This window comes from Aquarana catesbeiana, linkage group LG04 (genome assembly GCF_042186555.1).
Source record: "Aquarana catesbeiana isolate 2022-GZ linkage group LG04, ASM4218655v1, whole genome shotgun sequence".
NCBI classification, from domain to species: domain Eukaryota; kingdom Metazoa; phylum Chordata; class Amphibia; order Anura; family Ranidae; genus Aquarana; species Aquarana catesbeiana.
In genome coordinates this window covers 322,179,489-322,196,394 of record NC_133327.1, presented here as the reverse complement: position 1 = coordinate 322,196,394, position 16,906 = coordinate 322,179,489, and positions in this window count along the sequence as shown.

Here is a 16,906-nt window from a genome sequence, read left to right as displayed (position 1 = left end):
TATACGTGGTTTAGAAGAGCCCCATATAAATGAAGTTGCTCTTTTTTGTACTATTCTCAAAAAATAGGAAGGAATTGGAATAGGGAGGACTCTGAATAGATAAAGCAATTTGGGTAGAATAGTCATTTTGATTGCATTAATCTTCCCTATCCAGGATAAAGGAAGTTGCGACCATTGTTTTATTATATTTATGATCTGTCTTAATACAGGAGGATAATTGGTTGAGAATAAGTCAGAATGAGATGCTGTTAAATGAATTCCAAGATATTTGATTGATTTTTCTGCCCATGTGAATGGGAGTGCAGCCCTAGCCGGGATCAATTCCATGTTTGTGAGCGAAATATTAAGCACTAGGCATTTCTTAGGATTAATCATAAGGCCGGATAGGGCTGCAAATCCATCAAGAGCTGGTATTAAGTTAGGACCAGAGACCTGTGGTGATGATAGAAAAAGTAATATATCGTCTGCAAATATACATAATTTGTGTGTAATACCTCCTACTTCAATGCCAGTTATAGTTTGGTTTGTTCTGATGTATTGGGCCATGGGTTCGAGTATAAGGGCAAATAATAAGGGAGATAATGGGCAACCGTGTCAGGTACCTCTTTCGATATTAAAGGCATCAGATTTGTATCCAGCGTATTTTATATAGGCTTTGGGTTTATTATATAATGCTTTGATCCATGTTAAAAAGTGGGGTCCAAAACCCCATTTTTGTAATGAATATTGCATATATTGCCAGGATACTGTGTCAAATGCCCTCTTAATATCGAGAGATAGAAAACATAAAGGGATTTTCCGTTTTTTAGCAATATGTGCCAATAACACTGCCCTGCGTATATTATCGCCTGCCTGTCTATTTGGCATGAAGCCTACTTGATCTCTATGTATTAATTTTCCTATAATGCTATTGAGGCGTTTTGCTATTATTTTTGCTAATAATTTAATATCAAGGTTTAACAGAGAGATAGGCCGATAATTCACACAGGAAGTATCATCAGAAAGGGGTTTTGGGATCATACAAACAATTGCCATTAGTGTTTCTTGCCGAAAAGAATGTCCTTCTTGAAGTTTGTTATAAGTTTCAGTGAGAATGGGAGAGAGTATTTCTGAGAATGTTTTATAGTATAAAGACGAGTAGCCATCTGGGCCTGGTCTTTTGTTAAGTTTTAGGTCTTTTATGGGGTTAGCAACTTCATCTATAGTTATAGGCTCATCCAAACTGTTTTTTTGATTCTGAGACAACTCAGGTAAGGTTATTTTTGAGAAGAAAGATTCAGCCTCTGTAGGATTAAATTCATTGTTTGTCTTGTATAAAGTTGCGAGATGTGAGTGAAATTTATGGACTATTTTAACTGGATTACAAGTATAAACATTTTTTGATAATTTCAAACGTATTGGTTTGAAAGATTTGTTAGTTGAATTTAATGCCCGAGCCAAATATGTACCTGGTTTGTTTGTATTCATGTAGAAATTGTGTTTGGAGCCTTTGAGGGATTTATCAACTGACTCAGTGAGAAATAGATCGTATTCCAATCTAGATTTTTCCAGATGAGATTTTGTACTCTGAGATGGATTATCTTGGAATGATATGTAGGCTGCATTAAAATTGAGTTCTAGTTTTTTTGTTAGATTTTTGCGTTCCCGTTTAAATAGTGCCATTTGTCTTTGTATTGTACCACGCAAGACAGGCTTATGAGCTTCCCACAGTGTTATTGGGGAAATGTCTGTTGTATTATTAATTGATATGTATTCCTTTAAAGCTTGTTCAATGGCCATCTGATGTAGTGGGTGTTTGAGCATTATGTCCGGTAAGTACCACGTTGGGTCATGCGCTTTTGGTATGGCTGAGGCTATAGTAGTGTATACTGCATTATGGTCAGACCACGGAATCGGAATTATATCTGATGCAATAATTTCTGGTATCATTCCTATTGTTAGAAAAATATGATCTATTCTGGTGAAGGTTTGATGAGGGTGCGAGAAATAAGTGAATTTCTTTTTCATTGGGTTACTTTCTCTCCACGAATCTACCAGATTGTATTCGGAAAGAAGTTGAGAAAAAGGTAATCTAGAGGTTATTTTGGATGGTGTAAAAGGTGATTTATCTAGAAATGGGAGGAGGACCTGGTTCGAATCCCCGCACATTATCACTGTTCCTATTTTGTGTGTATTAATCACTTGTAATATATGTGAGAGGAATGGTGTAGGTTGTTTGTTAGGAGCGTAGTAGGAAATCACCGTGATTGCTGTATCCATTATATAACCCATGAGTATCAGGTATCTACCTTCTGGGTCTTTAATTTCTGATGATAAGGTGAATGGTGTGGATCGGTGAAATGCAATTAGAGTACCCCTTTGTTTGGTACAGGCAGAAGCCGTGTAAATTTGTTGATAAAAAGGAGAAATATATTTTGGAGTAGAATCTTTGGTGAAGTGTGTTTCTTGGAGGCATACTATGTGAGCCTTCTTGTTATGGAAAGTACGGAAGGCTTTGGTCCTTTTTTGAGGGACATTTATTCCCTGAACATTCAGGGAAAGTATATTCAGTGGTGCCATGGCAACAGATCAAATAGTTTTGACTTACTTTTTGTTATGCAGAGCTGACTGCGCAGATCAACCTGTGTGGACTGAAGAGATGAAAAGATAGAAAAGAAACCAGTGAATTCTGGAGTAAAGAGTAAACAAAAAACATATGAGATTAGATGATACATTGTATAAATTATTTTTTGCAAGTAATCACAATTTACCCGTGAAAGAGAATAAATATCTCTCTCAGGGGAATAAGTGCCTTCGTCACACTCCCACATAATATGGTTGGGAGAATGAGGAGGGCTAATGGGGGTACACGGATCTTCCGCTTACAGGAGAGAAGTGCTATGTCAAAAGACATCAAAATGATGATTCATTAATTGGAGTGCAGAATATAGTTTTTGTTGAAATTATTTATTCCAGGGTGGTTGTATATGGTTAATCTTGGCCTAGGCTAAATAATTCGGTTAGAAAGGTACTGTTAATAACTTTGGTATTGATGAAGATAATTTGAATTATTTTGGGATTTTAACCCTTTTAGAGTAAACAATTACATATTTTATTCATATGTAACTGTTTAGATATGTTAACTCATAAAATTGAGGTTGTATTGCTTCAGATTAGAATAAACAAAAACATAGTTCTAGGAACTAGTTAGGTACTAATATATTTGTTTTAAGAAAAGAAAGAAAAAGCTTCCATTACTTCTGGATTATTGAACATATTTGTCCTAAAAAGTAATAAATCTATTGTTATTACCTGAAAATATATAACTGAACAAGAATTTCCTTATTTCACTTATATATTCTAAGGCTATATGAATCAGAAGTAATAAGAAATATAACTGGAATGTAACTTGATCCCATACAGTGTGTGACTATCAGAATGCAGTTACATTCAGTTATAAATACAGGTTTTTTATAGAGAACCATCTCTTAGTATAATAAATGAAGAGATATCAGGAATTAGGATGTCAGTCCATTGAATCTTCTTGGTCCATGGATGATGTGGCATAACGGCCTCTTTTGTGAGAATGATGATTCCCATTTTGTTCTGAAATTTTTTGGGTGCTGCCTGAAGGTGAAGATGATGCCATTCTTCTGCGTGTGGGGGTGTTGCTGCTTGTGGGTTCTGTCAGATTTAATTTTAAAAGGGTTTGTTGTAGTTCATCTGCTGATCTGCTTCTTTAAATTGTACCTTGGTAGTTAAATCTGACTGAAAAGGGGAAGCCCCATTGATACATAATGTTGTGGCGTTGCAGTTCCATTAGTTGGGGTTTCATGGATCGTCTTTTAATAATAGTAAGTTGGGATAGGTCAGCAAAAATTTGATAATTGTGTCCTTGAAAATTAAGTTCCTTTTTTTCTCTTGCAGCAATTAGTATTTGTTCTTTCGTTCTGTAATAATGAAATTTTGTGATTATATCACGTGGGAGTCCGTCTTTCTTTTTGGCTGTGAGGGCTCTGTGTACTCTGTCCAGTTCTAAACGTTCAATAGGGATATCTGGCTTTAGTTCTTGTAATAGAGCAGTAATAGCAGATTGCAGGTCTGTAACAGTTTCAGGCATTCCCCTTATGCGCAAGTTTGAACGCCTGGCTCTATTTTCGTAATCTTTGAGCTTAGTTTGAAGTGTTAAATTCTCTTCTTTTAATTGTTCCAATTCTGTTATATTTTCTTGGGTTGTAATTTCAATTTCATCAATTTTTATTTCTAAGGCTGCGGTGCGGTTTCCCAGCTCTCTTATTTCTTTGGTTAGGCTTTTTGTTATTTGGTCTGAGGTTTGTTTTAAAGCCTTATGAAGCATCTTTTCAAATTGTAATAATATTACTGGAGATGCTGAGGAGGCTTGTGGAGAAGTTTGTGAGAGGATTTGTTCTGTATCTGACTCAAATGGAGAGTCTTGCTGTGACATTTTCTGTCTGTGAGAGCGCCCTGATAATGTATATTGTGAGGTGACTGGAGCTGCTTTAGTTGCAGTGAGTGCCTGTGAGCTCTTTGTGAGGTGATTTTTATTTCTGCCACGGCTTCCTCCCAGTACCATATTTCCTGCCCAAACTTTCACAGTTTGTTCCCTGGGGCAAAAAGGTTCAAATGGATACCTTTTGAGCCTGCAGGCTCCGCTTTGTCCTTCTCTTCTCTCCTCAGCGGTGTGGAGCTCTAACAATGCATGTCTGCTCCGCTAGGCTCCGCCTCCTGTCCCTGATAATAGTTTTCTCTATTGGCTAATAAAAAAATGCCAAAACCCAAAAAGCTGCAAACAAACGCGCAAGTCGTAAAAAAAGCTGGAAGAAGCACTCAAAGACCCTACGCACAGGTGTGAATGCAGCCTTACAGGGCTCCAGCCAGGTGCATTCAATCTCAGTAAATAAAAAAGTGTATGAAATAGTGCCACACTACTTATATTAGTATACGCGCAAACTAAATCCAACAAGTGATTAAATAATATATACTGTATAACATATGCACCTTGATATTAAATATCACAGTGATCTCTCCTTTATGTTCAAATTAAATGTGTCAATACATCAAATAAACCATAAAATACGTCCAAATATACATTGTGTCCTTCAAATGTGTTTCTTTTATGTCAAAATTTGTATATTTAATCCAACTATTTACATTCCCAAGTGCACTACATATTACTTCTTCAGTGACAGATGTGCTCCAAAGTGATTTATCACTCTCCACCACTATTCAGTGCTTTCCACCACCACTCATATTGCCTTCTCCGCAGGGTATGGACCTATCAAAATGATTAGGTCTCACAGTGCATGACTCATCTCCTTCTTTCCTGCTATTTCCTCCCGTGGGGACGATGTGTTGATGGGAAAAAGAGAAAAGAATTTCTCCATCCCTCTCTCTTCCTCAATTGGCTTTCTTTTTGGTCTGATGTATTTTAACAGAGTCATCCGCCAAAATGATCAATCATTTTAAATTACAGTTTAAACAAATTACGTGCAATAATGAAAAACAGGTTCAGTATGACAAAAAAACATGAATGCGCTGCAGAATCTGATTATGAAAGATTTGCAAACAGTGGGGGTTATTTACGAAAGGCAAATCCACTTTACACTACAAGTGCACTGCAAGTGCAGTCGCTGTAGATCCGAGGGGAAGATCTGAAATGAGGAGAAGCTCTGCTGATTTTATCATCCAGACATGTGCAAGCTAAAATTATGTTTTTTATTTTCCTTGCATGTCCCCCTCAGATCTACAGTGACTGCACTTCCAAGTGAACTTCCAGTGCAATTTCAAGTGCACTTGAAGTGCAAAGTGGATTTGCCTTTTGTAAATAACCCCCATGGACTCTTAACAGCAATGTCTTTGTGATGCAATCATGGTAAGAAGTGGCTGCATAGTATAGTCTCCATGGGACTTTATAACACTAGAGAGTCTAGCTGAGAATAACTACTTTAGTAAAACATTTCATATTACAGCTACTTGTTATCCTCATAAACAGCTTCCCTCTCAGCGAAGTTCAGGGTAGCTCTAGTAACATTGGAGGGATCCAAGGCCCAAGGAAAAAAGGCCACCCTTTTGGAACTGGATTACTGTGGTAGCAAAAAGGGTTCTCCAAAGTGGCTGGGTCTTCTGGAGAAAATGCATACTATTAGGCCTTTCACATGTCAGTTCTGATAGTGTAGGGCCTCTCACCTGGCTGCAGATCACTTACCCAGCTACCTTTAACACATCAGGTTTGGCTCTGTGAGCAGTTGAGGGAGGGAAACTGAAGAATTCATATACCCTGTGTGAAAGTTGTGGGAAATGTTAAAGGGGCCTGTTCCTGCATCTGAACATACAGTGAATAAATGGCCATTCTGCTACACTACAATGAAATGCACTATATAAATACCAAAATTGTTATATGTGTAGCACCCTCCTAGCATACAGTAGGATGCTAGGCAAATTTAGTTTTTGACTCCTTCTGTGGTCAAGTGAACAGTGAATTTTTGTTCTGATCTGTTCAGGGTTTCATAGACTGAGAGTTTAATTGTTTACCCCAGTCTCTGGAAGAAGCTTCCAGAACATGGGGAGGGAAATCCAAATGACTGGACTTAATATTTATTATGGTCTGACCAATCCCCGGAGTGGAGTGCCTATAAGGTGGCGGGGAAGTGATAAATAGTCTGTAGCCTTGGAGAGATTGTTCCCTCTCCCCAGGAGGGTTCCAAGCCATAGGGGAGCCGCTGTCCCTCTGGGGTAGCTTATGGATTTATGGATTGTGTAGCTCGGTGGTGTCCAAACTATGGCCCTCCAGTTGTTAAGGAACTACAACTCCCATCATGCCTAGACATGTCTGTGAATGTCAGAGTTTTACAATGCCTCATGGGAAGTGTAGTTCCGCAACAGCTGGAGGGCCGTAGTTTGGACATCCCTGGAGCTGTTCTTTAAGCGCCAGCAGTGTCAGGGCTTAGGGCCTGCAGTGATCTTCTGAGGATCTGGCTTTGGGACTTTACCACAAGGGATTGGGTCTGGAGAAGGATCGTCTTCCTCACTGGAGCATATCTGGAGGAAGCTGGAAGGTGCGCAACTGTCCTAGGGACTTGTGAGTAATGATCATGGACTAATTCCTGGTGACTGTGTGTTGCTTTTGGGATATAAGTGCCAGAGTAGCTTGGAATGAGACGGCTCTCACAGGGTCTTAGAGTACTGGCCATTCCTCTGTCTTCAGCAAATTCCTGGAGTGTGAGCCTAATGAAGAGTGTCCTCTTGTTTACTATGTAGCATTTTGGATGCCATGCTCCAACCACTCTCCTGTTTAAAGTTCTTCAAGCAATACATTTCAAAAGACATCCCCTAGACTGAGATATTGGAGCCAGAGTGTAACTGGGGACATGGCAGAAGTGTGTTCTTTGCCTACATACTTTCTGCTAAAAAGTAGTCCTTATTCGCATCTTGAAAGTTGGTGGGTATACCAAAGCTGGGTCTTTAAATTCATCAGGCCTGGATGTACAAAAAATATTTAAAGTTAAATTTTAAACTTTCTAACACTCTGACAGAATGCCCCGGGAGAAAGCTTCAGTATGTTGCCTGACAAAAAGCCATGTTTTCTAACCTGGTTAGCCAGGTGATCAGGGAGCTCCTGCTGGGATCAGCAGACTCATGCTGGTGACAATAGTAGCACTGATAAGTTTTAACTGAATTATATAAACCAGGTCAAAATTAACTTTTCTGCACCTTTTTCTGGACCAAAATTTTCAGCCAATAGAAAGAGAAAAATGAACATAGCATAGGGCATAGAACCAGTGTTTTTATGTATGCATAAATACACTGTTTTCTTAAATGTAAGTAGCGCTTATTTTTCAGTTACGTTCTAATTGTAAAAGGTTCACTGAACCTTAATTCCCCTGATTCACGTTAGCCATATCATTGCAACGTTTTGTTTTTTTTTTTTTACATAAATACACATGTATTACAAATTCCAGTTTCTTTTTTCGGCGTGTATTCTGCTGTTAAATCAGCTCTATTTCAGGACTGCTAGTTTATGAGTGTGGTTTGTAATTAGGGGTGAGAAGGGACATGAGCCTGGCGGTTTTGTGTCAATGTGAAAACTGCACTGCGCTCATTATACAGTGTTAGAACTGACTGAATGAATCCTCTCATATTTGTATTTCTTGAATATTTATTTAGCAGAGGAGAGCTTCTCCTGCTTCTTCTATCTGAGCCATCTGACCAGTGAGCAAATCATAATATACATTAGACAGCCTTGTCCATTTGTATCCAAGATGTTATTTTAGTTCACAGATTCAACTACCACAGAGATTCCCCCTCTGAGATTCAGGCTAGCATCCATGGACAGGCAGTGATTTTATTTTCCGTAGTCCAGAAGTAACAATAAATCCTTTTTCTCCTTATTTATTTCCAGCGTGTCTGCTTCTACTTGTTGGCATACTCATCCAGAAAGAAAACATACAGTAGCAAATCAACACATTCATCTGACTTCCAGTCAGTGGTCAGAGCCCCATGCTCAAGACAGATTACTGCATCACGTTTCAGTGCCTTTTAAACTTGTAAGCCAAATATTTATCGGTGGCTGATCCTGTTTGTACAAAGACACTATAAAATGTGTAAAGATAAGATTAACAAAATATATACGGTATCTTTATTTAATTCACAATAAAAAGTACCATAAAGCAGCTAAGGGAGATTTAACGGGCACATATAAAATATTTTACAATGATATAAAAATATAAATAATTTTAGAAAGTATTTTTATGCATGCTGATCATTTAACATCTGTCAAAAAAATTATGTGGTTTTTATAGTTTTAGATTACTGTTACAATGTATTTTCATGTGAATACTTAACATGCATTTATATTGTTTAATTGTATTTATTTCTTCTTAACCAGGCGTATTTGGAATGTTGCAGCTGATGTTCTTGTTTACTGCCTACAACTTGCAGGTTGTGTATTAGGCCTACTGTACAGCTCTTCAGCAAACTGACTTTTAGTGGAAATAGCCAGTAGTTAATAGCCAAAATGACCTGTGTCGTAGATAGCGCAGAATAACAGAAGATCAAACAACATAACAGAAGAGCTGCACCAGATTTTGCACTCTCCAGTTTTGGTAAATCAACCTCAATACCCCATGATCGTATTCCTCTTCTGTACACAATGCCCCATGTCCTATTCTTCATACTCCTCTTCTGTACTCAATGATCCATGTCCTATTCTCCATATTTCTCTTCTGTACACAATGCCCCATGTCCTATTCTCCATACCCCTTTTCTGTACACAATGGCCCATGTTTTATTCTCTATACTCCTCTTCTGTACTCAATGATCCATGTCCTATTCTCCATACCCTTCTTCTGTACACAGTGTCCCATGTCCTATTCTCCATATTTCTCTTCTGTACACAATGCCCCATGTCCTATTCTCCATACCCCTTTTCTGTACACAATGGCCCATGTCTTATTCTCTATACTCCTCTTCTGTACTCAATGATCCATGTCCTATTCTCCATACCCCTCTTCTGTACACAGTGCCCCATGTCCTATTACACATACCCCTTTTCTGTACACAATGCCCCATGTCTTATAGACCATCTTTGGGAATCAAGATAATATTTATTGCATATGCAAGAGAAATTAATTGCATTACATGTTCATGCAGTCATTGTCATTTCTAAAGAAAATACTGTGGTACATGTCTTTTTTATAAGCCCTGGACACCCCCCTTTCCTGTTTTAAAACATGCCCAGTCTCATGTATTTTCAACTTTATTCTGGACACAACAGGAAAGGTGGAAGTGTCTGTTACAGACTTTTTATCTTCATTCACAATGGTTACAGGATACTGACTTGGAAAACTCTCCAAGCCAACACAAAAATACAGGATGTATTCAAAAAAATTGCAAGACTAAGCATCTTTTCACTAAGCTAAATAGTGCTGAGTCTAAATAGTGCTGACTCCATATTATCACTAGTCTATAGTTAAATCATAGATTATTTCTAGGCCATGATAAACAAAATGGCGTTTTTCATAACTGACATTTAAAGTATAATTTCTCTAACATCTCCCCCCTTTTATACTCATAATGTCAATAATTCAAATATCCAGGTTCTTTTATTTTACCAGGTATTATCATTTAGACAGATGAGTCCTTAGCGAGAGTTGTAAATTCATCATCAGGTTCCGAGTATAGTTCCGTGTTGCTCTGGACCAGCATAGTTTTTGTTAAAGATGTGTCAATCAGTCTTTGAAGAATTCCCCTAATACAGGGAATGCAGCAACATCCACACAATGTAAGAACTGTGGCTGCCATGACAATAGAGATAAGCAAACTTTTTGCAAGATCACCCCATTTACCAAACCATTTTTCAAAGAGTCCTGTCAGGGGGTTCTCTACACCAGAGTTCTCAGCTAATTCTTCGGATAGCATTTGTAGGCCTTGTAAGGCTTTGGTGATACTTCCATCAGGTGATGTATTGTTTGGAATAAAAGTGCAGCAGAAGGTGCCGAACATTTTGCATACCCTGCCCCTTTCTGCCAGCAACATATCCAACACTATACGGTTCTGCCACGCTGTCAAAGAGGTGGCATCCAATTGTGCTGCTATACCTTTGATAGCATCTCTGGTGTAATTCACAAACCTCTGCTGGTTGTAGTAGATGTAGTTTATCCAGTCGACGTTCTTATTGGGCTGGACTCATATGAAAAGTGAGGTGAGTCCTGCTGTTATTTGATTCTGCGCTTTAATTTCACCTGGAACGCCTCGTGGAACACCTATTTCGTCTATATACACTCGATTGTCAAATGATCCTTGTGGTGTTTCTCACTTAATTCGTTTAAAAAAGTATTTACCTGGCAGTTTAATTGATTTATCACTCATAGGAACTATATAAAAGGGAAGCAGCAATCGGGTAAGGGCACAATTACCCTCCCATCTAGGTGGTAGACTGGGCCTTGGTCTCTTATCTCCACACAGCCACCAAACATCAGCCAATTGCCGTTTCTGTTCCTAAAACCATTTTAGTTGGTACTTAATGTCTGTAGTAAGGGTTGTAGTTGCACAGTATTCAGGGGATAGGGTGCCAACATTTGTACCATTCCTGTCATTGTTAGAGTAACAAGTAAAATTTCCTGGTAATGCTTGTACTGATGGGGGTATATTTTGCATTTTAATCTTAGAGTAGCTCTTTTTCTCATTTACACATTCTGACCCAGTAATATTTTATGAAAACATTCTTATTATACAAGTCAAGTTTATTTCCTCTTCAGGGAGAGGAACGGTGTTAGTCCTTTAGCAGTAGGGGTAATTCTTGTACTCAACAATGCCATTGGCAAACACTGAACCCAGTTCTTTCCTGTTTCCTCTAACAATTTTCTTAGTTTACTCTTTAAGGTACCATTGTCTCTCCACTGTGCCCACAGATTGTTGGTGGTAGACACAGTGGTTTTTCTAGGTCAATATTGTACCATTTACCAATTTGTTGTATTGTTCGGTTTACAAAATGGGAGCCGTTGTCACTGTAAAGCACAGAGGGGATTCCTTGACGTGGAATCACCTCTTTGATTAGTACTTTGGATACTGACTGCCCACCTGGGTGTGTCATAGGAAAAGCTTTCACCCACTTTATAAACATGACAACAATAATCATACAGAACTTTTTATTCTCACATTTGTTCAATTCAATAAAATCCATGCATATCGTGTGAAAGGGATAAGGGGGTTTTGGGAAATGACCCCTTATGTGTCTTAGAGCACCTTGAGCATGGTATCTGTTATAAAGCGGACATGTGAGGCAAAAATGTCTAGAGTAGTTTGTAAACTCATATGTTGTGAACACCTTGTTGATCACCTGTACCATCCCTCCTTTTGAGATATGGGCTTGCCCATGGCTCAATAACGCAGCATATCTAAATAGTGATGTAGGTAAGATGGGTTTACCTTCTGTACTTGCGTATATACCATTGACCAGCGTTGCCCCTTTAGATAACCATTTTTCTTTTCACCTGCCGGTGATGTTGTCTGCATTTCTAATAACCATGTTTTAGCAATAGCTTTTTGTACCTCATCATTTTCTTGGGGACCTGTATAGTATATATATGTGTTTTTTGCTGTCCTGTAGCAGCTTCCCTTGCGGTCTTGTCTGCTAGTGCATTCCCTAGAGTAATTGGATCTGTTCCCTTTCTGTGTGCTGTACATTTACAAATAGCCACTTGTGTTGGTTTTTGTACATTTTCTAGAAGGGCAAGGATAAGATCTCTATGTGAGATTGGTTTACCTGTGAATGTAATCATACCCCTATTTTTCCATTGCTGGGCAAATATGTGTATAGTAGAAAAAGCGTATTGGCTGTCTGTATAAATATTTATTTTCTTCCCTTCCCCTAGACTAGGGCAATAATTTCAGCTTGTTGTGCAGAGTATGAACTGGGAAGGGGTCTGGCTTCAATGACCTGGTCATGTGTTACTATAGCGTATGCCGTTTGATTTACCTCTTTACCGTTCTTTTTACAAGACCCATCAACACAAAAGGTAATGTCAGCATCTAGAAAGGGAACATCAGTGAGATCCTTCCTAGGGAGTACCCGTTCATCAATTTGAGCTATACAATCATGTGGATCCCCGTCACTATGTGTTGATATAATTGTGGCGAGGTTCAATGTGGTACACCTCTCGATTGTAATGTGCGGCTGTCCCAGAAGAGTAGTCATACATCATAGATGCCTGGCTGGAGATAAAGAAGAGATTTTGTCATGTAGTAAGATTACTGAAATGGCATGTGGGACCTTAAGTAGCAGGGGGTGGAACAGTACTATCAGTGCAGAGGACTGTATGGCCAATGAGGCTGCTACTACAGCTTGTACACATTGGAGCAAACTCCGGACCACTGGATCTAATTTAGTTGAATAGAGTGCAATTGGTTTGTGCTTGTCCCCATAAACCTGTGTGAGAACAGAAGTCATGTACCCTTCCTTACAATCTACAGTCTGATAAAAGGTTTTACTGTAATTGGGAAGGCCAAGCACAGAGGAACCCACAATGAGGTGCTTTACTTTCGTAAATGCATCCTCTGCTTGCACATTCCACTGAATGGAATCTTTTGCAGACATTAGTGAACCATAGATGAGATCGGAAAGAGGCGCCACCTCCGTAGCATAATTTGCTATCCATGCTCTACAGAAATTTGCCATGCCAAGAAATGACATCATTTCTTTTTTGGTACGTGGTTTGGGGACTTGAAGGATGGCCTCTTTTCGGATCTCATCCAAAAGTCTGCCTTCTTGAGATAACATGTAACCCAGGTATTTCACCTTTTCTTTCCACAGTTGTAATTTGTCTTTGCTGACCTTTTAACCTTGGTCTGTGAGGAAATGCATCAGAGTCAAGGTAATTTCACATTGTCGCTCCGAAGGAGCCACTACCAGAATGTCATCCAGATACAAGAGAATTTAACTCCCACTGGGAGGTACAAACCGAGACAAATTATTGGACATTTCTTGTGAGAAGATATTTGGACTTTCACAAAATCCCTGGGATAACCTAGTGTATGTGTACTTTTTTTCATGTACATAAATGCAAACCAGAACTGACTGTCTTTGTGTAAGGGAATGGAAAAGAAGCATTACTGATATCGATAACAGAAAATACCTTGTTCTCTGGGTAGAGCTCGTTCAGGAGGACATGCGTGTCTGGGACCACTGGGGCCCTCAGTAATATGGCCCTATTGACTGGCTGTAAATCCTGCACGAGTCTCCACCCATCTTTCTCTCCTTTCTGCTTCCTATACCTCTGAATCCCTTAGGATTTTAGTTTCTCATCTGTCAGTTGGACCCAGTTTGTGATAAGTTCTCTAACTCATGCCATGATATCTTGGGGTTCCGAAACACAAGGTAAAGTATCCTGCCTGCATATTTGCAGAATAGGCTGTGGTAGGAGACAAGTAGCCACGCTATTTCCTTCCTTATCATAGTCCAGGCTTTTTAAGAACACTTCAGTGTTGGTGAGACTGTTTCTCATAGGACTTATCAGGCCCAGAGGTCTTTCTGTAGTACATGGTACAATAGAGGTTTGTCTGGACATTATACCTTTTCCTCACAGGCTCTTCGTCAATTATTTCTGCCAGGGTTTTGGGTATATTTAATCCCTCAGCTTGCAAATTCCAGCCTGTACCAGTATCAGGGCTCATTATCCATGGCTGTGATTTGTTTTTCACAAAGCTGATGGGCTTTGAGACCTCCCTCCACTGGTACGACAGAAATATCAAGAGTGTGTAACATGCCTCTACCCAACAAATTAACAGGACATTTAGTTGAAATTACAATTTTACACTGAGCCTTTTTACCTGTCTGTGGATCTTCCACAGTAAAGCCTTCAGACACGACCTCCTGGTGCATCAACCCATTTGCAGATTTTACATATACTACACCTTTTTCTTTACCTTTTTCATATCCAGCGGGTGTATTAGGGTCCTACAAGCCCCAGTATCACAGAGAAATGTTAGCCATCTACCCTTCACAACCAAGGTTATTTCTGACTTGACTTCAGCATGCAAACAAGTTTCAGCAGTGCACACATCCAAAATTTCAGATTCTTTCTCATCATTTTCTTCTGTATCTCTCTCTCTGCAGACATACCAACATCTTCTAGTCATGCTTCTTCCTTGTTTGACCTACATTCTTTTGCCAAGTGACCTCTTTTACCTCACAGGAAACACTCCCCTCTCTTCTTCTTCCCCCTCATAATCCTGAATGCGGGGCCTTGTTCAGGTGTTTCCCATCCTTCTATTCTCCTTCTCAATGACATACACATCATTACTTTTACCTACCATAAGCACTTTCCCTTTCTTTACTTTCTTTTTTGATTGGAAGTGCCGCTCAGCATGCCTCGCATACTCAATCAGCTCCTGAAATCTGCAGATCCTATGGTTGATCATGTGTTTGGTAACAAACTTGATATAGCAGCCGCTTCAAGATTGCATTCTTTAGCTGTTGCTCATATGGGCTATCGTTTACTTGATTTACTGGGACTTCTATTCCTGAGTGATTATTGAAAATCTCCCTCATCCTAACAATGAAATTGTCCACTGTTTCCTCTTCTCCCTGCACACACTGATTTATAATGGACCAGTCGGCTCGACATATCCATCTATTCTCTATCCTTGCTATAAGAGCATTTCTCCTGTTTTCTAGTGCAGCATCATCATGAGGCAACACCACTCCCTGGTTGTTTAATCCACTCCAATCTCCCACTACATGATGCCAGTCGGGACCCAGGATCTGTCTGATGACCTGCTCTATTTCCCTCCCATTGAGATGATAGCTAGCAATCATTCCCATGATACCATCTCTGAATTGAGCTATGTTGACCTTGGGATGTGGTATCCCTTCAGTACTTTTTTTTTAACAATCTCGGGGGTCCAGGGGCGATATACCATCATAGTGTTGGGGACTACTATACCACCTACATTTTGTCCTGCCCTAGGGCTGGGAACTTCAATTAGTGGAAACTCTTCCACTCTCCACATTCTGTTTGTTCCCCAGCTGAGAGGGATATCAATTTGTTCACCAGGTCCCCGAAAAATTTTGTAACCATTGCTGTAAAGGGGGTCCCTTGTGGACTCCTCTGGACAGCAAGAGTCATCTTGAGAGGGGGTTTAGCTGCAGCCATAGGATAATCGGTTGCATCTGTGGGTGACCTAGGTGACCATGGGGGAACAACAAACAGTGGAGAGTCAGGCTGCATGGTAAAAAGGTTATTTGTCGATAGTCAGGGGGTCAGTGGTGGTGGCTTATTGCATGCCTCTGTCCCATACGGTGGTGGGGACTGCAGGTCTGCGATAGGATATAGGGAATTGGGAGCGGGTGTTGAAGTCGGAGGGGGAGCAGCGACTGTCGGTGGGGTTGGAGAGTTCTCCAAAGTATGTGCGGGGGCTTTTGGGTGCATTTGGTTTGTTGCGTTTTGTTCAGTCAATACTTGCTGAACTAAACTTCAGAGGACGGTCATATTATTGTCCTCCTCTTTATTCAAAAACATAATCATTTTATGGTTTTCCGAATTTAACCTATGGTTAGCCTCCTCAAGCCATTTCTTTGCCTGGGGAAGGCCTAATTTCTTCTGTTTTCTTATTCTCGTGACGGCATCATTTTTAAGCTTTCTACACAGTATTATACAACAATCCTTATTTAAAAACGCATCAAAATCATACTTTGTTTTCCACATCTTAAGAAATTTCACATTCTCTTTGTCTAGACTACACATATACTTAGCATCTTCATTCATACTAACAGATTTTCCATGGATCATACTTATTTTGTTTATCGTGCACACGGAGCTCTTTTTTTGTTAATGTCTTCTCACAATGACACAACACACGCACACAGTATATTATCATTTGCAGTCACTCACAGACTTTCTAGTGGTGATATATCACTTCTAGATTACTGATCTTGTGTATTGCTAAAACACTGGTGTCTTAGAGAGAGCATTTACAGAATTACGAGGAGACTGAGTTCTCCTGACTGTTCTCTTATCCTATCAAAACATTTAATATTTCAGTCCTTGATCCAAGGGTATTTATATGCCTGCTCAGGATTTATACAACATATGAGGCTGTCATGCACACTACGGGTCTGCCAAATGTCCTCTGTTTGTTACCTGGAAATCTATCGGGCCACACCGTTGTATCAACAGGGGGTTCTTTAGGTTTTGATCTAGGAGTATTTATGTGTCCCCACAGGAATTTTCTGCAGTTTACAAGGCTGTCTAATCGACAAATTTCCTTTATCTGCACCCAGATATTAGTATGGGATCATACCCCTATATCAAATGACAATTAACCCGGAGAAACAAACAAGAACACACAAGAGAGAACACCCACAGTGCTCGACTGCCGCCAGGTCGCCCCGAGTGCGTCTTCCTAAAAC